The sequence below is a fragment of the Ptiloglossa arizonensis genome, chromosome 9 (assembly GCF_051014685.1).
Source record: "Ptiloglossa arizonensis isolate GNS036 chromosome 9, iyPtiAriz1_principal, whole genome shotgun sequence".
In the NCBI taxonomy this organism is placed as follows: domain Eukaryota; kingdom Metazoa; phylum Arthropoda; class Insecta; order Hymenoptera; family Colletidae; genus Ptiloglossa; species Ptiloglossa arizonensis.
In genome coordinates this window covers 5055167-5078256 of record NC_135056.1, presented here as the reverse complement: position 1 = coordinate 5078256, position 23090 = coordinate 5055167, and the positions used below count along the sequence as shown (strand labels likewise).

Below are 23090 nucleotides of genomic sequence, written 5' to 3'. Positions count from 1 at the left end.
CCTTACATAGTACTACTCAATGTGGTACCTTACACAGTACTGTTCAATGTGGTACCTTACACAGTACTGTTCAATGTAGTACTCTACATAGTACTGTTTAATGTAGCACCTTACACAGTATTGTTCAATGTGGTACTCTACATAGTACTGTTTAATGTAGTACCTTACATAGTACTGTTCAATGTAGTACCCTACACAGTACTGTTCAATGTAGTACCTTGCACAGTACTACTCAATGTAGTATCTTACACAGTACTGTTCAATGTAGTACCTTATACAGTACTGTTCAGTGTAGTACCCTACACAGTACTGTTCAATGTGGTACCTTACACAGTACTGTTCAATGTAGTAGCTTACACAGTACTGTTCAATGTAGTACCCTACACAGTACTGTTCAACGTGGTACCTTACACAGTACTGTTCAATGTAGTACTTTACATAATACTGTTTAATGTAGCACCTTACACAGTATTGTTCAATGTAGTACCGTACACAGTACTGTTCAATGTAGTACTCTGCACAGTACTACTCAATGTAGTACCTTACACAGTACTGTTCAATGTAGTGCCCTACACAGTACTGTTCAATGTAGTACCTTATACAGTACTGTTCAATGTAGTACCCTACACAGTACTGTTCAATATGGTACCTTACACAATACTGTTCAATGTAGTACCCTACACAGTACTGTTCAATATGGTACCTTACACAATACTGTTCAATATGGTACCTTACATAGTACTGTTCAATGTGGTACTCTACATAGTACTGTCCAATGTAGTACCCTACACAGTACTGTTCAATGTAGTATCCCACACAGTACTATTCAAATATGGTACCTTACACAGTACTGTTCAATGTGGTACTCTACATAGTACTGTTTAATGTAGTACCTACACAGTACTGTTCAATATGGTACCTCACACAGTACTGTTTAATGTAGTACGCTACACAGTACTGTTCAATGTAGTACGCTACACAGTACTGTTCAATAAGTTTTATCAAACGACAAAATTTCTTAAACAACCTATTACAAGTACGAAGATTAAGATTGGAATAAGAACGAGAAACGATAATAGCAGTAACGCGATAAAAATAAAACGGTCCCATGTGTCCGTCGTTGTACATAATTCTTCTCTGTGTATTTAGGTAATTGTTATTTTTATCGATCTATTTTTTCTTTTTCATCGTTTCTAGTCCATCGCGAGTTAAGATAATGTCAAGTAGAGCGGAAAAACAGAAAATAGAATGCGATTCTTGGAAGGTCGCCTCATTTCCGGTTCCGTGTAAAATCCAATTAATCCACGTGGTCGAATAACGTTGTATGCAGTTTATCATTTTTTACGTAACTCGTGTCGGTTGCATTCAACGAGTAATTTTATGTTTGCTCGTATCATTTTTCTCTGATGTATAATTATAATCTTAATCGCGTACTGGTGGATTCAAAAATGTGCATGTTGAAAGATAAGTAGAAAAAATAACCGGTCGGGTAGTGACAATTTGTCATCGTTTGTATAATATACAAATGAGCATACCTTTTAGCGACAATTTACTTGTTTTAATTAGATAACAACGTATTTGATATTTTCGTGGTACTCGCGTCTCGTAATCATAATTATGGACAGGTTCTGATGCTCGTTTTCACCAAATTGCTAAAATTATAAAAACAATGCCAATTTGATTCCAACGTAATTAAGTAATTAAGAAACGAGGTAGGTGTATTCGCGATAGAAAGATATGAATATTGTTTTATTTTTTTAGCGAGCTATCTAAAATATTCGTACATGCAACGATATGTATAATATTACGTGTTTCCATTCTCACCGAACATTAAACGGGATAATGTTCCTCTAAATTTTTCAGAGATAGTATCGTTTTTCTCGATAGTATCGTCTTTTCATAAAATGCAGTAATTGTCCCACGATTTTTGAGCGACAGCGTAGATACGATAGAAATTAGCGATGTCGATAGAAATATCGATTAAAGTTGGGTGGTAATACTGTATGTACGAAAAGTACTGTCTGTTAGAGATTAAGTATAAAAATCTTGAAACGATGTACCATCTGTGGTGACATATCGCCCTTTAAGTCTGTTTTCTTCGACTCTTACTATTAATTACTTCGGCTGCGCCGTGTATTAGAGAATTAGAGGAATACATTCGTTTTCGGCACTTTTCAACGCGTTCGGAATTAAATTTTTAAAACGAATTAGATAAAAGTATTTAAATACAATATTTTACACACCACTAGAGGATGTAGGTTGCAATTTGATTTAATTGAAACGACGATTGGAATTCGATTTCATTTCGATACCGACTCGTTTTAATTTGTATTTTATATCGGAATACGTATAAAGATATTCTGCACACGTGTGGGTTTTCAAACGCTTCTAATAGCCTCACGGATTATCTATTTGCCTACGTTACGATCCAATCTAGACAAGTCAAACGTTGATGTGCCCATGTCGGATATGTTATTTTAATCTAACTTCTACGAGCTTTAAGTTGCTTCAATGTTATCCCTTGCAATTACAGAGCACATCTTCGTTTGGGAGTGTTACGTATTTATCCATTCAAACTACACAACTATTAATTAAATTGTAAAATCAAGACTACGATAGCCTTTTCGAGTGAAAAGAAAAAGCTGCTCAAATTGTGAATAAATGTTTATAGTTTAATTTCCTAATGATATATCACAACAATATCGCCGGAGGACTGATAGATATAATTCAATATTAGTAACAATCTTAGTTTATTTGAAATATACAGATTAATAGGTTAAAATAATAAAGAAACGTAGCTGGAAACAATATTTGCTATATTGTAAAAATCAAAGGACGTATTCCCATTTATCTAGAATTAGTCAAATTCGAGAGTCGTTGAACAAACGTTACACATTTAGAAACATAATGGAATATGAAAATAATTATAATTTTTGTTACGTTATAGTATCGTAAACTTTTTTTAAATTTTTACACAAGAAATCTTTGGCAAAGTACGATCGAATAAAAATCTAGTAAGAAAGAATATTTGTTGTTGTAACTTGTATACCGGTTACAAGTAACTCAGCCTTAATTCAGGGTTAATTCTCAGTATCGGGAGCTAGGAACGGATTCTTCGTGAAGAAATAAATAAAAATGTAGAATAAAATATACTAGGTTGTTCGATAAGTTTCGTCGTTCGATAAAACTTATTGAACAGTGTAGTACTAGATTGCTCAATAAGTCTTGTCGTTCGATAAAACTTATCTAACAAGTTATTATTGCGAGAAGCTAGATATTCGGGAAACTGCTTGACGAAACCTTGACTTCGTGCATCTTCGGTATATACTTGTAATGCTTCTGCTCCTCCTTGTGTTTGCAAACGCTGGTAAAAGCACCGTTTGAGAGTGAACGAGAAAAGAAAAGGGTGCAGGAAACACTAAGAGCGTGCTGTACTCTCTGAATAACTCATTGTCAGTCTGGAGAACGACATTTAAAATTCTCTTCTTTGTACAAACGACAACCGTGTCTGCAATAATTACTAAACAATAACGAACGATGGTTCGAATTTGTAACGAAATAATAGAAACGATATCGAACCGTGAGTTTGTAAACGTTTGAAAGCACAAAAACGAGCAAATTTCAGCACAAGTCTTAGAATCGATCGAACGAATGCCTGATGAATTTTGAAAATTGATTATCTCGAAAACGGAGCCTCGAATAACATCATTTTATTCTACATTTTCGATTTGTATTTTCACAAGGAATTTCTCCTTACCTGCTAGTATAAACGAGAGTATGAATAATCAGGTTTGGAAAAAAAATTTGAGTCGATTAGATGAAACGTTTCACAAACGTTTGAACGAAACTTAGTCGAATTCGAAATAATCTAAATACAGAGTGTCTAATTCGACAAATGTAGATTTATTTCTCACTAGAGAAGACTAAAACGTTATACTTTATATTTTATATCATATTTGGTTAAATATACAGTGTGTCGGTTGAGATGTTCGACAAATGTTGCTCCTACGTTAAAAATATCATAGACGACCGAATGTTACGCGGAAGCTTTGCCTTCATCATTGGAAACCACTTATCTCTGCTTTTGAAATCAACATAAACAATGTTTACCTCGGTTTACGCTGCGTTGTATTAAGGTCATCTATGTACATACGCTATAGGTCTACTTCATTTCGTCATCGAGATAAACATTGTTTACGTCTGCTTTCAAGAGCAGGGATAAGTGATTTTCAATGATGAAGGTACAGCTTCATTTGAACCTTTTGTCCTCGATTGGTACGAAATAAACTTACGGTGTATATGATACTTTTAACGTACGAGCAAAGTTTGTCGAACACCTCACCCGACATCCTGTACATTTAACCAAATATGATATAAAATACAAAGTATGTGATCGATACGAATGAGGTGATTTCGGATGAACGTTGGAAATGTTCCACCTGTCGATATTTATAACTTTCTTTCTTCGATTTTCTGGTGTTTGTGGATGATGGATTGACAGTTCATGTAAGAGGCAGGAGGTGGAGATCGTTGAGAACTGGAAGGTGTTAGTGGAAGGTGGTGATGGATTCGAGGTTGGTGGTGGAAGATGGTGGTGAGCTTAACACTGAGGATGGGAAGAAGATTCCGGTGCGTTTGGTCGAAGAGTCCAAGGGTGGTAGAGCAAAGTGCGTTTTATTTCTGCGACTAGCGCAGAGTTTGACTTTTCGAAATTTTAATCTCCTGTTCCCTTTACGCGTCACGTGCAGGCCATCAACTTTTCGATGAAAATTAATTTCGACCAACGATATATGTGTGTAATTGCTCTCGTGAACTCTATGCAGTAACAATTAGCGATAATCGTTCTCGAAATTATTTTCGGAATATTCCTCGAGGTAAACGAAAATATAATTGACAAGTTCGCAACTACGCCTCACGTATGTGCGATAGTGATTTTCTACATTATATCCATATAAACACGCGAAGGATGAACTGTAAAACTGTACTAGCTTAACGAACTGTGCTATCATTATACACGTGGCACGTTATTTGGAATTCGGTTGGTCCGTTTGGTATATTTTATTCGTAAATAATTAAGAGTACGCGTTTCGTTAAACGAAATTATTGCAAATGTTCTCGTGGTAAGCTTCTTTGTGGCACAGAACGTGGTAGACTCTTTCCTAATCTACAAATTCGTTATCTACTATTGCTTAGTTTCATCTTAAATGAAAAATTCAATTTAATGTTTAAAAGGTTCAATCGTTTCATTTATATGAATCTGTAAAGTAGGAGTATTTTCTTCGGTAATATTTTTAAAGTACAGTTTACATGCAGAGATAAAAAACGGTATTATGTAATTCAAATTCTATCATACCGTTAGGCAGCTTGAATATAAACGATTCAAACTTTTTCAACGCTGGAAGGAACTTCAGCGAGCAATTAGAAGTGTCATATTATATAATTCATACTAAGATTATATTTTGAACCAGCAATGAGTTATCCAGAATACAATTTTAACGAACAATTTGGAAATAAAACATCTCTAATGCTACAATTAAGAGGTAGAAAACCGCAAACTGTTTTCTCTCTTAAACGGAGCCGTTGAAGCTTGAGCGTTGGAACACAAAAGAATCACCTAACGGTTTCCCTACTGCAACACTTTGCATATGGTCTTACTTGGCAGAGAAAGCACGTTTTGTGAAGGTTTACGCTCTCTGTCTCCCTGATGTAATTTTAGAATATTTATTTTAGAATTACTTCTGAATCGTAAGAGCAATATTGGGTACCAACTTTATTAATTTTCCCTTATGATAGATCGAACGACAGATTACTGTGAAGTGACTATACTTTATATACGTATATCAAACAGGCTAATTCCTGCTTCCTGGTAACAATCTTTACACTGGATTTAAACGATAAATTCATCGTTTCACTTTTTATGTTTGTGCAGTGTAGATCTTTCATGAACTTTTATCAATATAATACTGCTATGTTTACTTACTGCTAATATTTCTGTTTACGTTTATGTACCGCGGATCTTTATTGACTATAGTTTCAAATAAAAGTATAGTAGCTTCCTAGTAGCTAGGTCTAATTTTACCATTCGAAAGCGGGAAGTATTGTATATCTTGTACAGTAATTGAAATCCTCGTCACTTTCATCATCGACCGTGACGAAAATCTCACCGTAAAAGTATGTTTTACATTATTCATCGGCTCAATTTGCCGATATCTGGCTTTCTCATAATTCTTAATGAAAAGTTTCTCTGTAGCATTGGAAACGTTTCGAGACAGAGTGAGACAGAAATTGATACGTTCTCGTTTTCAGTTCCATCATAGTGGCTTGGTTACTACCTTGTAAAGTGGAAATCCAAAGTGACCCTTAATTAGAGGCGGTACACCGAGCTTATCGAGATTCGCTTTCAAAGCTACTTCCTTCATTTCCAACTCTACACCCTTCTTTGGATCTGGTCTTAAATGTACACATGGATTTGCATAAGCGTATGCAAATTCATTTGTAATTTAATAATGTGTTTTCCTGTATCTGACGTGAAAGGTAAATATTAATGTACAGAAATATACAGGATGTAAAGAAACTATGGGTGCAATCTTTAGAGTTAGATAGGTCTTACTAAAACGTACAAGTAGGTAATAATAAACATATATCGGTAACCTGATAATTTCAAAGATATCCAGCTTACCAGCTTGCCAATTTGCAAACAGTTCTTTGCGAGTCATTTTTCAACGAGCATCCAGTGATCTACAGTGTGACCCTAATGACTGAGAAGAAATATATCTTTCAGATGATTAGAGATTGGAGAAACTGTTATGAAGTACTATGTGCTTTTTTCTTTAAATATAAATTCGTATTTAAAGGTACACTACTCGATAAAGTTTCTCTCTGAAGAAAAGTATTCTAATGTTATACCTGAAAATTGTTACTTTAGAATTGATTTCATTTTATTTGTACAGTATTTAGACATTTTGTTTCAAATATACTAGTATCATTATACTGAAAAGTAAGTCATATATATTAATGTAATGAAGACAGAGTATTATATATTGAACAGTACGTTTAATAATAAGCGGTTCGATGTATCGAAACAATTATGCAAATATTAAATTGATGTATAATTATTTCTAAACTGACAAGTTTTAGGCATAATATTTAATATTTTCTGTAAAGATTAAGAAGCTCTATTAATTATTGCATTCAAACAGTCTTAGAAAAAGAACAATTCTACTTTTCAATTTTATAGTACATCTTTGTTTAAGTACCTTGAGTATATTCTTACCAAACATAATCTCCAATGACTCTCATAGATTCTCTAAATAATTTTACATCGTTCCATGGAAAAATGTTTAAACGTCTCGACTGTAAACACATAAACCTGCAAACTAAAGTGCCCGATCAGCTTTTAACATTTATGTGCGTGTAGATTTATTATTAACAAGGAACTCGATTATCGTCAACCGAGTACTGGTAAACAAATTTTACGCTCCGCTTTTTAAATATGCTTTTAACATTAAATATTCAAATTTTCGAAACACAAAGTTCGCCCCCTACAATTTTTACGCGTAATCAGCTAAGTGGAAGTATTCGAAATTTAATTTTAAACCGTGATACTTCGAGTTTGGCACCATGTGCGCTGTTATATAATTTACGAATAGCTGGTGACATCGAAAGGGTCGTGCTAACGTGTATAATACATCGTCTCGTCAATCATGATTACGACTAGCACGCTCGGTGACAGTGTAGCGTATAATGAAATCAGTCTCACTTCACTTCGTTACAGCCTACGATTCGAATCGATACGCCGCGCCGCCACGACGAAACCGCATTACACTTCTCTGTGAATGGTAAATGCATCGTTTTTACGTTGGGGGAACGAGTGAACGCAAATCGCTTGGAACGAACCTGGATCGACGCTCCAGACACAACTAACGATTAAGAAGAACACGTCGAAAGGGCAAGAAGAAAAATAAAAAATATCTTCCAAAAAGTAGACATCTATACGGTAAATTGTTTTCTGGTTAGTCCTTTGTCGATGAACGTCTTACAAGTGATTAGATTCAAGTAAATTGTTGGTTGGTAGTCAGTGGCTGCACTCGTAACGAACTCAATTGACCTCGTCTTTCCTTTGAAGACTACTTGCTCGTCTCTGAATTACGCTAGGCTATTGTGTTTCTTGTTTCGGAGACAGTGATGTTTGCAAGTTTTTGTTGAAAGAAACGAAAAATTTTATCAAACGGTATGATCGAGTCAACGAGATCAATAACACAAAAATTGACAAAAGTGTATTATTTTTTAACATATTATTTCAACGAATGGGATTTTTTGATAGGTGATTACACAGTTCAATTCGTCGTTCAAAAATAAACAATTTTTGCCATCAAATTCTTTCTTTATTTCTAATAGTTCTCGAGAAACTATAACAATAGGTTTATCACCCGAAACTTTAACCGCTGTTTTGTACTTATCTCTTCCACGTGGACGATTAACGGTAAAAAAATATTTTCAAATGTTTTAGGTTTGTAAGCTCTTGTATCGAGCCTCGAGAAAGCAAAGAGCTCGAGTCCATTTATTGATTGCATAATTATAATGTTCAGGAAAATTTAACGTGGAATTTAATTGTGCAATAAATCGTGACAAAGGTTTAAACAAAAATGTAGAATATTTTCTTAAGATCGATTCGACGTGTCGAAATAAGAAAAAATATTCGCACAAATACATTATATATAAGATAACTTTCTATTTCTTAGTTTCAAGTAATTTCACTAAAAGTAATCGGTATTTCTTTCGCTTTGTACTCAATATGTAATTCCAATTAAAGTAAAAGTACCTATACTTTTTATGGAAACAGTAGGAACTAAGAAAATATCAAACTCAGAGAAAATACAGGCATAAACCAGAAAGAAGTCTGTGTGGGTTGGACAAGAAACATATTTTACTATCATAAAAAAGTTGGTTATTTCAGTTTTATATTTGTTCTATGTTCATCCACATCTCTGTGTACAATACAGTACATTTTAAGAAACCTGATCAAACGACACGTCGATCGACCAGCAACAAAAACTGTAAACGATAGGGCAATCGGTAGTTTAGCAGTGATTCCTTTTCAGATAAAATACATAAGCCCTTTTAAGGAAAGTTAACTGTAGCTAATCGTTATGACGTGTTTGAACGTCACGAATCTGAGAACAATGCAAAAACTATTGGGATGTTTGTCCTTTGATTGTCCAGCTGGACAGTTGGTTCTAGGCTGTCCGAACGGACTGACGGAGAACATAAATTTTACCAGAGCCATGGATGACTTTTTTACCTTTGGGCTCACTTTTCTTTTTCCCCTTGCACCCTACACTTGTGAACATTCATGCGTTCCGCATCAGCGAACAATCTCTTCAAAGAGAGTGCGTACGCTCTCCGAATACTCAGTCGTCTGTTTTTGTTTGTTTCACAGCGATCCCCTTGTGTTTTTGTAACTGTATTTTTCTAGTCGCGTGCTTGTGCTTTTGACATAGATTGGATTATTCGAAAGAATTCGAAACCCATTCTGCTGACGATAATATATGTGCATAGAAAGCAGAGGCTGGCATTTGGAAGACTTGTTGTAGGATGGAATATTTTTAATATTATTTTTAAAGGTGAGAATGCTATGCACGAGATCGTTAGGCCAGTTGACAGGTTAAACTGTACCGGTTTTTGCTACACCTTCGATAAATTAGTATCGTTGGATCTGAATAAAATACATTTTAAGAAATGGAACCTTCCAACTATATTCAACTTGATTCACGAAATCGTATACATTGACAAAAGGATAAAATTCATGTTAAACATATATATTTACATGTAAATAGATATTTATATGTACATATATTTATATGTACATAGATATATGAATACTTGACCTTAGAGTCACAAGCGTCTAGAAAAGATTAAAGATCTTGATAATAATGTAAACAAAAGTACAAAAGATTTACGAGCAATTTAAAAATAAAATTTTATCGACAATGTCACTTTTTTCATGTAGGTATATAACATTTATTTATTTATTTACTTATTTATTAATTTATTCATAGGAAATCAAATCCTTTAGTAATAATAATGCGCAAATACTTCAGTATTATAACAGTAACAACATTGCGAGGGTTGTCAGCAGTTTAAATCTTTCATGACAGTGAAGACTCTTAAGATTCTCAAGAGTTTTAAACCATTCAAGATTTTCAAGCCCATTTCAGACTCAAGGTAGTTTTAAAATAACTTAAAGCTTTATATTCTTGCCTTACTTGAAGGGATAATTCCGCTACTTGAAATCAAGTATTAGTATAAATTGGTTGTGGATTTTGCAGACGAGGTAATATGTTTAATGATGTCGTTACACACATGATTAATAATCAGTCTATGCACATTTGACAATAATAACTGAATGTAGAACAATGGACCGTATAGTATAGTTTGATTGTTTGTTTCTAATTCTTTTAACCTTTGTAAACTGAGTCAATTTGACTCGAAATCGAACTTTGGTATTAAATAACTTTTTGACAAAATATTCGATTTACATGAAATTTACCGACTTTATCGTCAATACTTGAGGAATGTAGTCAACAAGGAAAAATACATTTAGCGTTGTTACATATATTATGTATTTCATTTCTCAAGAAATTTCTAATAGCTAGTTATAATTGAAGCATAAAATAAATCGTTACATATATATTGTAAGGAGAGAAATAATTACAAATTGGTATAATGCGTAACTATGCAAACGTCGATTATTTGTAAATGAATTTGGCCAAGATTTGTTAAAACTTTACATTCGTAGTAGAATCCAAAATATTAATTTTTGTTTCAAATACAATAGTTGAAAACATACAGAAAAGCAATGTATTATAAATACCATCTACATTTACATCATTAGTAGCAACAAGACCGAACATAAGTAATATGTTTATCTATGCAAAGAACATTCGGTAATTGTTTGCAAAACAATATATAAATAAATCTTAGTTCATATTCATTATAATCTATTTTTACATTACTACTTTGATTCAGTTTATTAAAGTTTGATATTAATATAAGAATTATTTTTATTTTATACAAGCATGGTGTATAAATAACACGAATTCTTCGTTCCATATTTGTCACAAATCACTTATCATGAATGGAGCCGAAATTTATTTCAATATTGTAATATGTTTCCAATGCGGGTCAATTTGACCCGAATAGCTCCAGTGTAAACCTTTTACAGTGTACAAGGGTTAATCTGCATAATGTGCGCTCTCAGAGGGTTTTCTCTCAAAGACTCTATCACGATAAATGTTACACGATGGTAGATGTATTTCAACTCGATTAATATAAAGTTTTCATCGATATGGTATACTTTGATGCTGCATGTGGGAGGAGGAAAAAGACGCTGGATTTTCTTTCGAACAAGTTCGATTGTCCTGGGACTCTTTAAAATCGGCTTAAAAAGTAATTTAGTCGAATGCCCAAACCCGAAGTATAAGTTGCTCAGCTATCCGAGAATTTCAGCTTATATTGCACGATAATGAACCTATTAAGTATCAGGTAATCTAGAATGGTCCTGAATGTATAATGAAAATATCGGAATTAGTGATTACGTTGAGCAAACAAATGACTGTAGATCTTATAACGAAGGATAAAAAGCATTAGTCGTCATTGATATATGTATCGTTCTATGTTCTTTATTCTCGCATTTTAAATACCCCTCAGAAACTAAAGGCTCGAGTGTATGGGCTCTCGAGGTCCTCGCTTGCATCGGGTGTCGTTATTGAATATTCAAAGAACTATAAAGCAGTGTTGAAACAAATCAAACGTTATCAGACGTATGTATGTGTATAGAAATTTTTTTCATTATTGCAACGCGTAAAATCAATTCTGTGGAAAACTTCCATATTTTGTTAATACTCGTATACTAGTAGAGATCTTACAGATCAGATGTTGCAAGGATTTTATATATATATATATGTAACAAATGTTACAAACCAGCTTGAATATTATCTTACCGAAACTACTACACTGTCACGACGAAATTATATTATTTCTTCACGATTGAATACATTCACAATTTGTATTTTCTTCGTAATCCAGTTCGTTGATGTAAATAGCTGTAGACGATTGATTTTTTTATTCAGTTATAAAAAAAATAAATGTAAAGTTTGGAAAAATCGGTTAGTCAAATGTACTCGAACAGTAGAGCGTTCCAATCAACAATAATTATGGTAAAATTCATCGTAGAAGTAGTGTGTATATAAAACACAAGTGTACATTACACTACGAATATCTCGTGTCAAAATATCACTAGTCGCCTACGAATGTCACTATCTTACAGTTATTGTTGATTGGTACGCTCTAAAATTAATGGTTTTTACAAATATTACATTTATTCCTTTCATAACTGACTGGTCATCTACAGCTGCAATTACGATTATGATTGTTGTACGCGTGAATCTATAAGTCTGTCAAATTTTATTAAATCGATGAGGATCAGTACTGACATGTCCATTGTCAGAGGTACTCTTTATAATTGCTTACGGTACTTGTTTCATCAGAGTAATTATATAATTCCGTGTAGACGAAGTACAAATATAGCCTGCATTTAATCGTGACTTCAATTCGAATATACGTACATATTTAGTTACACGTAAAATGTCGTATTTCTTTCAAGGTCACCATGTATGATAACGTAAACTCAGCGATATTTTACTAGAATCAAAAGTGTCTTTTATCGCATTAACATTCGATAAAAATTCAAAATACCTTTGTTAGCATTTTCTATTATATGACACGTACAATTGGAATATTTCGTCGATTTTGTTTCGCAAATTCAACTTGGATGGAGTCTTTCATTTCAGTTCCATTAGACGTATTAAGTCTTCAAGTTTCAGACAAGTCATACGCTATGAAGTTTAATTGAAAAAATGACACTAAGTATGGGTAAACTTAACACAAATTGAAGTTTGTGTTCCACGTATGAACATTGACGGATAGCATTTTAGCAAATTATTAAGTAGGCCGTGAATTTTGTGTTCCAGAAAGATCGTTACTACAAGGTGAAGCCTCTTCGCGTTGTAATCTGTTTAATACTTCAACTACATGTATATATCTCCTTTCGAATGTACGTCGACGAGGTCCCAAGTGACTCTCGAGCAATTTTCACGAAATTGAACTCATCATGGCAGCAAGTTGAATGATTGTTGATAGGGTGCACGTTGTAGAACGTAGTCTGGTGATATTCACGGCGAAAACTAGGGTTAGAAACGATGCGGTAACGATGTCAAGCATTGATATAAAGAATAAGGTACAGGTAAATCGAGCGAAAAAAGAGAATTCAGTACCTAACGACATAGAAATTTACCGAATAATCGACTCATACGAACATGTATTTAATAGAACGATACGGTGGCCATTTTGTGTCTTCTGATCACATTTGAACACTTCGTGCACTCGATCTTAGGAATTTTATTGAATTGAAATACGATGTAGTTCCTGTAAAACTAATAGAGGTTTAAGTAATTGTTCTGTTGGTTTCGAGTTTGTTTAAAAAATACAAGACGTCAAAGTTTAGGACTTACGCCTTTCGTTGCGAGAACAGGCTATGCAAATGAACCTTAACTTCAAAATTATCGATGCGATTGAGTTTGTTTTATTTTTGTTCTCGAAGGACCGACCTTCGAAGACAAATTTCCTGTTAAATGGAAAAGTCGTTTTTGCAACACAAAAATGATTAACAAATTTCTAATTTGAAAATTTCGAGTCGGAGAAACTTTTTTAAACACCTGAAGAAAGTATGATTCGATTTTTGTATGCTTTCTTTACAGAATAAGTTGTTCTTGGCTGTATCATTTCCAAAGTAATATTGGAACGAGTTATTAAAGACCGCAGTATACTTCGTTATTAGTAATCGATCTACGTTCGATCACTATGGTCTGGATTTTAATAAGATTTACTTTATTATTATTTTTGAAATGTTATCTGAAGATATATTTACGAAGTATGTAGCTAATTGTTTGTAAAAAAGATTAGCGGCTGTATTATAGTTCGAACTTTCAAGAAATACAACGAAGTTGTAGTGCAACTATACTGCAAAATATCTCAAAGGATTCTCTACTCGAAGACGACGTATTAAATAAAGGTTACAATGAAAATTGAAATTTATTTCTCTCTGTACTTCATTCGTGAAAGGAAAACTTTCATCTAATTTCACAAGATTTCCATAATTTGTGTTATATAGCGTAAAATAAGATGACAAAAATGTGGACAGGAAGGGACGAAGAAATTTTAGGATTTAAATATTAAATTTACGCTAATTCAAATATATTATTCGTTTAATTAATTTTTGTACGTAGCATATAATAACTATAGATTCTAAATGTATGAAATTACAATAAATACTACGGATTTGCGTAATTATTCATGAAATTGATATGTTCAATGAGTCGAATCTATTTCTTCGAAGAAATGACTAAATTTCCGCAACTCGGAGTGCGAAAAGAACAATCAATTTTTATATCCCCTACATTTTCAGGCTCTACTAGTCATCAATCATCCCCCCTCGAGTAACAATGAGAATGTGGAAACGCGAAGAGAGAAGAAAAGTTACACGATTTACTTCTGTAGCCTCGCTTTTCCTTCTACCTCGCCTTTGGACCCGAAACCTGTTCAATCTAATACCTTAGTAGGAAAACGCACCAAACTAACAAGATTTCCCTTATCGATTCGTTTTATTCTTTACTACGTGCAATGCGATTTTTATTCCATTTGTGCCCAGGTGGTCCATCTTTAATTTTCAACGAAAAAGAAATATTGTTAAATTCATAACGGACAAATGTAATTGTAAAGTTTTGCAATCAAATAAATAAGAAATACTTAGTTCTTACAGATTTGCAAGTCAGTTTTCGTTCGTTGCGTGTAATGTCTTTTATTAAACAGATACCGATGTAATTTTATCGGGTTGTTCGGAAAGTCATATCGTTTTCCAAAATGGAGAGTATACAACTTAATAAAATGTTGATACACTCTAAAAAAAATCGTGTTTCATTTTCACAAAAAATAATAGTACAGATAATAATTAAACAATATATTTCATGTAATGTAAATTAAGACAAGAAGATGCAATTTTGGTCATTTTTTAAACGAAAGTGTTTAAAAAGTCTAGTGCTTCTCCAAAAAAATGATTTTTCAATCGCATTACCGTGTACAGGAAATGACTGCCAGGTAAATGCGATAATAGTGAAGTAATCTTTGAAAAAGTTGCCATGTACAATATTTTCAACGATCTGCGTTTATATCGTGCGCAAAGAGCAAGAACCAGTACTCGAATTCACCGATATTCCAAACAATATCTAAATAGAAATATCTACGAGATATTTTCCACATTTGAACAAGTAGTTCGATACACGTGTAACCTCTTTTCGTTTCAACATTTCGCAAACGCATGGTACAAAGTAGCAACAAAAACGAGACTTCAGGAAACGTTAATACCGCGATACAGTATTTTCTCGCTAAGAATGTACTCACGAAGGTCGGGGCTCGCACATTTCTTCCTTCGATCGAGAGATTACACCCGATAATAAGTCATCCGATTTATCGCTCTGCTTCGGCTGAAATATCCCCTCGAAGAGGCCAGACTTCAGGGGTATCTACCCCCAGTAGTAGTGTTCGCGATCGTGAGTTATTTCCGGTTGGAGTACAGAGAGGTCTCTGCGAAACTAACCGAGACACTGCGTATTTTTCCATTTTAAGGTTTACGGCGACCGATGACTGTTTCTCAATTATCTACCGGGGCAGTGGTATTCGTTGCGCGTTCCGCCGCAAACTTTTATACGGCGACAAACAAGAAATATTTCTCGCCACTGGACAACACAAAGCTTCTTTTGTACGTATTTTTTGTTCGAGCTCTGAAAGCTAAACATCGGATTTACCGGGGTACATTCACTAAACCGGGATAAATAAGAGTCGGCGACAGAATTTAACACAATTCTTAATGAGATCCACGGATAGCGGAACGATAAAATGGCACACAGGTAGAATTCAAATACACATTTGATTTCGAAAGCTGACTACGCTTTTGTACAGGCCTTTGTGAACATATTCTATTGCACTCGAGTTTAACTCGGTGAATTAATTAGCTACCATAGCAAGTTCTATCATTGTTTTCGAATTCCTGTTCTTGAAATTATCAATTTTTTAGTGGCCGACCTGGACAATTGTTACTGATTAAAGTGACTCTTCTTTGGTCCAATCTAACGAAACAAAAATAACGTGACTGCCTACGATTTCTTACGAAATCTATATATCATATTTTTTAACGATGAACCTAAATTTCTACTATGATCGCGTTTAGTCTTTACACACGTGAGACTTGTTGAAGCCTTGTTTCTTTTTTTAAATATACAATACCTGTTAAATATACTACCTACAGTAGTTGTGGTAAATATACCAATATCTAAAAATTAGAATTCTTCGAATTTTCTGTAAACGATTGTGTACCGTTTCATTTCGTATCGATACATAATGTCCGAAAAGTCAATTTAAATAAAATAGTACGAACAAACAAAAGATGCCAATGTTTCTATAGAAACGATTGTTGTGTATTCGAAACTCAAAACATTCGAACTTTGAGATGTTGATACGTTTTATACCAAGGGCAATGTTCATTCAGGATTATGATTTCATTGGAATGTTTGTAAGCAGATTAGTCGTAAGTAGTGAATGTTAAAAAATTAATGGTCAGAGAGTTTCCAAAGGGATGAACTCCTTTTAAAGAATACTTCGCGAACTTATCGTTCTGTTTTCTACTAAACAGGTGGTCGTTTAAGAAATCGCGCACCCGATGGACTGAATGTTAGGACCAAAATCGCAGTTTATGTAATATATCAGTGGACTGTTTGTTTCTTTAGGGTTAAACTATCTGTACTCTTACATCGAATCGTGTTACACGCAATGTCTATGGAAATGAAAATTCATTCTGCTCTTCTCAATAAGTTTGATCACGTTTGAACGGTAAGGAAAATGGCTAAAAACATGCAATCGTGTATTTGTAAAGAATAATGTTAGCGATCGTTAAGTATAGATTTTGTCTACACAGAGTATAATCGTCTCAACGATTAAATAAAGGTCACTCGAACTCAAGAAAACACGAACAGTCGATGACGATCTTCTGCAAAGAACGAACCGATGAAAAATTTAGAGTCATTGGAAACAGAGGATCATCGATACAACGAAACGAGAGAAATAGATGTTTCATGATAATATGCGACGTTTGTATAAATATTGTTGACATGCCACCTTGTAATATCCACCGCCCAATTTCTATCTCGAGGTTTTCTTTATTACGTTTTGAACAGTGAAAGGATTAATTTATTGTAGGCTATTAAACGAAAGCGAAGCTATCACGGCAGAGATTTATAGCACCATGTTACAACGAACTCACGAAAAACTCTGGGAAACGCAACCTGTTCTCTTCAATTGAAAGGGTCCTTTGTTGCTATGGGACAATGAAAGACCCCATACTACGGGGATCACGTGACAGACGATTGCGAAGTTAGACTGGAAGGTTTTACCTCATCCACCATACTTTCTGGATCTTTCGTCAGCGAACCGACGTAGAAAATACACTAACCAACTTTCTTACCCTTCACTACTTTTATGTCAATCGACCGAACCATCGATCCACATCTTAGGTACGTGTTGAAATTTCAAGTCTTAGGAGCCATTAAAGCAAAAACGAGGAAAAATACATTTTTTCGTGTAGATATAACTATGTATTTCTATGTACACGAATTATTTCTATAATTTTAGTATTCCGGAAGAACACATACGTGTATGTATAGTGTTAATCGATCGACACTTTCAAATTTACTCATCTCTTTACAAATTCTTGTTCCTGTTCAATTAATTTTAGGTTTCGAATTGTTACTATTTCTTTTCTTATCGTCCAAGTGATGTAATATGCTTGTATTTGAAACAAAGTACATGATTCTTGAAGCCTTAACAAACAAATATAGTTTAGGGGTAATATAGGTTCTACATTGAATCCAACTTCGGACAAAGGTAAAAATGATTGAATAAACACGATATGAGGAATCTAATATCGAGAAATGGATTAAATTTATGGTTGAGATTACACCACGTGAGTATGTGATAATTCTGATCTTGTTATAAATATGGTTTCGAAGTAAAAATGGTTTAAACAATTATGTATTTTACTTCTTGTTTCACTGAAGAAAATCCAAAACGAAGGGTCGTGAATGTTTGAATAAAAGTGAAGCCTGAGAAAATTGTATTTACAATAAAAGAAAAATAAGTTTGGGAAAAGTTAATTTAATGCCGATTGCTTTAATAAGATTGTACCTTCAGTTTTCGCTAAAACTGGGCTGACATTCATTTGAATAGATATTGAAACGAGATTGTAGTGTGCAATATACTCTACTTTCATGAATAACAATACCTGGTAGAGAAGTCTGGACTTGATATAAATTTATTATTGCATAGTTACGAAATTAAATACAGATCACTCGAGATACGAAGATGTTTCGATTTTCTTAAATTTTAGACCCATAGCTATTGCAATGCAGTATCGTTTTATGAATTATTGCTTTCAAATACTCAGATTCTTCTAATTTATTTTTAATTTTACAAGTTTACAAGTCTTTTCACCGATGAACGAGCAGACTATCGAACAAATACAATAAAACTGTGCAAAGAATAATTGATAACTTTGAACAAGACAGATACATTTGTATCATAAACCAGTTACCATTTACTGTGAACATTTTAATTGTCTTGAAACTTCACCGTCTGAAAGGATTTTCATGTCACGATTAGCGTATATTTAAATAAGTCAACAGAAAGGTATTTATATTACCGTTAACTCGCGAATGATTTTCTACTTCTTCTATTTACAATGCGATATAATAGTATTATAAACGTTGTCTAGTTTCAATTTCTCGAGTTCGTACGCTATAAACGAGAAGTATAATTGAAATTATCGTCAGAGAAAATTTACGGTAGAAGAAAAGTTGAAATTAATGTCAAATTAAGGAGATTTTATTAAAATTCTATTTTATTCTAAGATTTCATTTAGAACTTATTATTTCAATCCATTTAGTGAGAATTAATCTGGCACCAACTTACAATGCACATTTTATCAGAAGAGTGCCATATGTTGTAGATTAAATACCATAAAAATTTTACATATTTGGTTTAGACCTGTGATGATTAATGTTGCATAATATCAATCACAAATTGCGTGAAACGATTTCCTTTATTATGGCAAGTAGTTCATATTTTCATAAGTTAGAGGGGTACGATGTAGCTCCAATTGTAAGTACCAACGGACTACATTTCATTTTAATGAACCATACTCGCACTACATGTGCTCTATGGAGTTTTTAATTTTTAATGGATTGCATAAGTCCTCGGTGATACTTTTAATGAGCAAAATTGTTACCGTTTAACTTGGAAAATACAGAGGGGATTAAGAGTTATTAGTCGTTTTGTCTTTCCCCACGTTGTTTCCGTTAATGTTGCAAAGTGATTGCTGTAAATTCCGAAACAGATTCTAAAAGCGAACGGGGATTTATTTCGCAATAAATATTACTTTGCAACTTGCGTGCGCGTTACAATAACGGTATTACTAATTTCTTATTCGTAAACAATGCTGAATGCAATTGATTACGAGTATAAGCATTGCAACGACAACCGGGTTACAATGTTAACGTTGTGTACTTTTGCCAACAATTGTGAAACGATCAGTCCTGATATACATTTCAATTGCTTACGATTGTAACGACGGTAATTTGTTTAGAATTTCAGATTAGTGTAGACAGTAACTAATAGAAAGCTTAATTGTTACCTGTGTTTAGAGTTACGACGGTTTGCAGTGACACGTGAACTCGTCGATGTTAACGTTCTAAATTCAAAGAAACATTTAACGATTGTTTTTCGTACTTCGTCTCTTTAATTCTATTTTAATCTATAAAATTTGTTCATACTCTGGTAAAGACGGTGGGACTTGGAAATAATTAAAACTCATCATAAATCTATAACCGATCGGATATCTGTCAACTCAGTTTTACGACAGACTTCATGATAAAAATATTCAGAGACCAAGAGATAAGAAAGTTTAGTGCAGTATTATCGATTATTGTTCGTTTGTTTCCTTGGTTTTATTAAATTCAACGTTCGTGTTTTACTTCCTTGGATTGAATTATAATACATATAACGAATAATATATTACAAGTGGCAAGAATATATGAATTGTCACATTAACGATATTAATTAATTCTGCCTCAATACTGAGAGCAATAGTTATATTTTTGCTTCTTCTCTAACGAAGTCTCTTTCGTTGCCTTTTCCTTGGTTGGTTTATTTTTATTTGCTTCTAAACTGCTTTTCACAAATTATTACTTAGTGAGAATTGTTTATCCTTATTTTGTGACCTAATCAGCACTTTTGAAATTTAAGACATGTTTCTAACTTTCCAGACTCTCGATTTGCTTTTCTACAATTATTACAACACACAAAACGATATTATTAAATCGTACGTAGTGAAATGCAATTCTTTCTACGACATGTTACGCTATTAAAGTACAATTCGCCGATAATAAATAATTGTCTTCGTCACATATGTATATCGATATTCTATAAAGCAACGCGTGTATAAACAAACTTTAGAAAACGCGTGGTTAGTTCGATTGGCACAGTTACGTCAAATTCAGTTCTTAACTGGTGAAAATACTTTTTATCCGGTCATAAAGCTATTATGTAATCGCTCTGCTGCAATTAAATCGAAGTTTTATCGTCTGTTTATTACGTCGGTGCAGCAGCCGATTTGCAATGTCATCTTCACTGGCAATTTCGAAGCGAACGTACTCCATGATTCGAAACCCGACAATATGTATGCAAATAGTTTCAGCTGATCGTGAATTCTGGATAAAAATAGTTTACTTTCTCGTGTATGTAAAACTGTCGATTCGTTCGAAAATAAGGCGGACAAAAATGTGTTTCACGTATGTATGGTTCTCACCCAAAGCGTTTTCTCGCTAGTTTATCCTAGTTTCATATGGGGATGTGTTTCAGTTTCATTTTTCATCGTTCTGACCATTCACCCTTGTACTTCGTTTGACAAGTTTTTAACTTATCTTCAGCGATTGACAAGCAATAGTTTAGTAAAATGACTTTCCATAAGAAACCACAATGAGTTTAATATATTCCGTTATCGATCACAATACGAGTGATCGGACTAATTAGATATGGAATTTGATCAATTTTCTGTTTAAACCAGTGCATTTCTTCCTGAACAAGTCTTTATGAAAAGAGCCGAAACATTATATTAATAAATCTATTTGACACTGCTCTCTAATAGAATAAAAGAGACCAAGTATGAAAAGTAAGGTTTTGTAACTTTAAAATACCAACAAGGTAGAAATGGTTAGTTACCATTCACCCACGTAATACAACAACGATTTGTTTGTTTTTACCGATAAATGCATCATGTTATTTTCTATAGAAAATCATGAAACGTTTATGTTTGAAAAATAAAACGTTTGGAGAGTACGTTGCACAGTCGATTTTTTCTCGAAAAGTTGGTCAAAATGTAATTTTTAAAGGGTAGAGCAGTTTTTCGTGGATATGGCAAATTTTTTTTATATATATCGATGCAATGAATGTCCGTTAGAAATAAAAAATATTTCTCTTCGTATAAATATAATGCTCTTGAATGTTTTTAAATTTTCAGCATGTTTCATGTACCAGAAAAAGTTTACTTTCAAAAAAGTACGTATTATAAACAAAGACTTTGCATAGGAATAATATAAAATACGATGTAGCTCGTATATATACATGTAACTTAATTATCTTTTATTTACATTATGTTCAGTTCAAATTTATCAACTTAAATTGTAAAATTCTATGATAAGTTTCTTCATTCTATTTAATTAATTACATTTACATAAGCTAACGCGAAGATAACTATGATACTGACAAGGGGAAATTCGGTACCTTGAAAATTCAACTTGTTTAAAAACGCAGTATCGGGCAATTTTGTTGTTGCTTATTCCTGGTCCCTCAAAATAAAAAATAATAATAAACAACGAATGCTTAACAATTTCATTGCATAGTTTTATAAAGCATTAAAAACCATTAAACATTTTCATATCACCTACAGCTTTATATGTACCTGTACCACAGAAATAGGTCAACGCGTATTAAACTTTAAAGGATATTTTCATCCCGAAGAACGAAAAAAGTAGTAAATAAAAATTGCCCGATACTTTTCACAAAATCTCCTACAAATCGGTATAGTTTCGAGCATCGGTTTCAACGAAATCAGAATTATCGGGATACCGAAAAATCTCTGCTGATTCGAAAACGTTATAAGAAATTTCAACCACTCGACACGGCTCTCCAAAGTTTTATTATTTGCAAAGCGTTTGAGAAAACGTTCGGTACTCTCGAATAGATTTTAAGGCAGCACCATAGAGGCACTGGTTATTTTATTCGTTGTATAAACCTGTAGAACTTCTTCGGAGTAAGCTTCGTACGTTGTTCGCGAGTTCCTCTTTCAGAACTCCGGGATTAGAGTCACATCGCCTGGCGCGCCTCTTCGATTATGCGCTACGGTTCTCAGACGTCAAGATTTTTGCCAAGAGGCTGAGAACAACATCCGTAACACCAGATATTGATTCGTGGAAACACGCGGCCCCCCTCTCTCGCACGAGCGTGCACACGCACCCCGCGTGCGAACACGTACGAGCATTAACTAAAAGAAGTAGCACTCGAGGAGAGGCTCGCTACCGCGGTTTTGCCAAGAGGAAAAATGTTTTTCTGTTCCGCGACAGTAAGCCTTGCCGGTTCAACCTATCGGCTGTCTCATTTTCCTCTTTCCAACAGCTTACGCTCACATTCCCGCATGTAAACTACGTACGTTGTTAACGTTTAAACCCGGTTCGGTTCGCGACTCGAATTATTCCCTGTTTTCGAGTTCAAGTGTTCCAATTTACAGTGAACGTACACTGAGTGAAAAAGATTTGTTGTACGGTATTCCAAAGTTGGAAATATCCACGTCCTCGTGGCGTATCAACGAGATA

General features: G+C 33.8%; 1 protein-coding gene across 2 annotated transcripts in view; it reads left to right on the top strand.

Annotated features, from left to right (window-relative positions):
• The window catches only part of Nachralpha6 (nicotinic acetylcholine receptor alpha6), a 587525-nt gene that overhangs the window by 3416 nt on the left and 561019 nt on the right, over positions 1 to 23090 (top strand). The window lies entirely within an intron of this gene.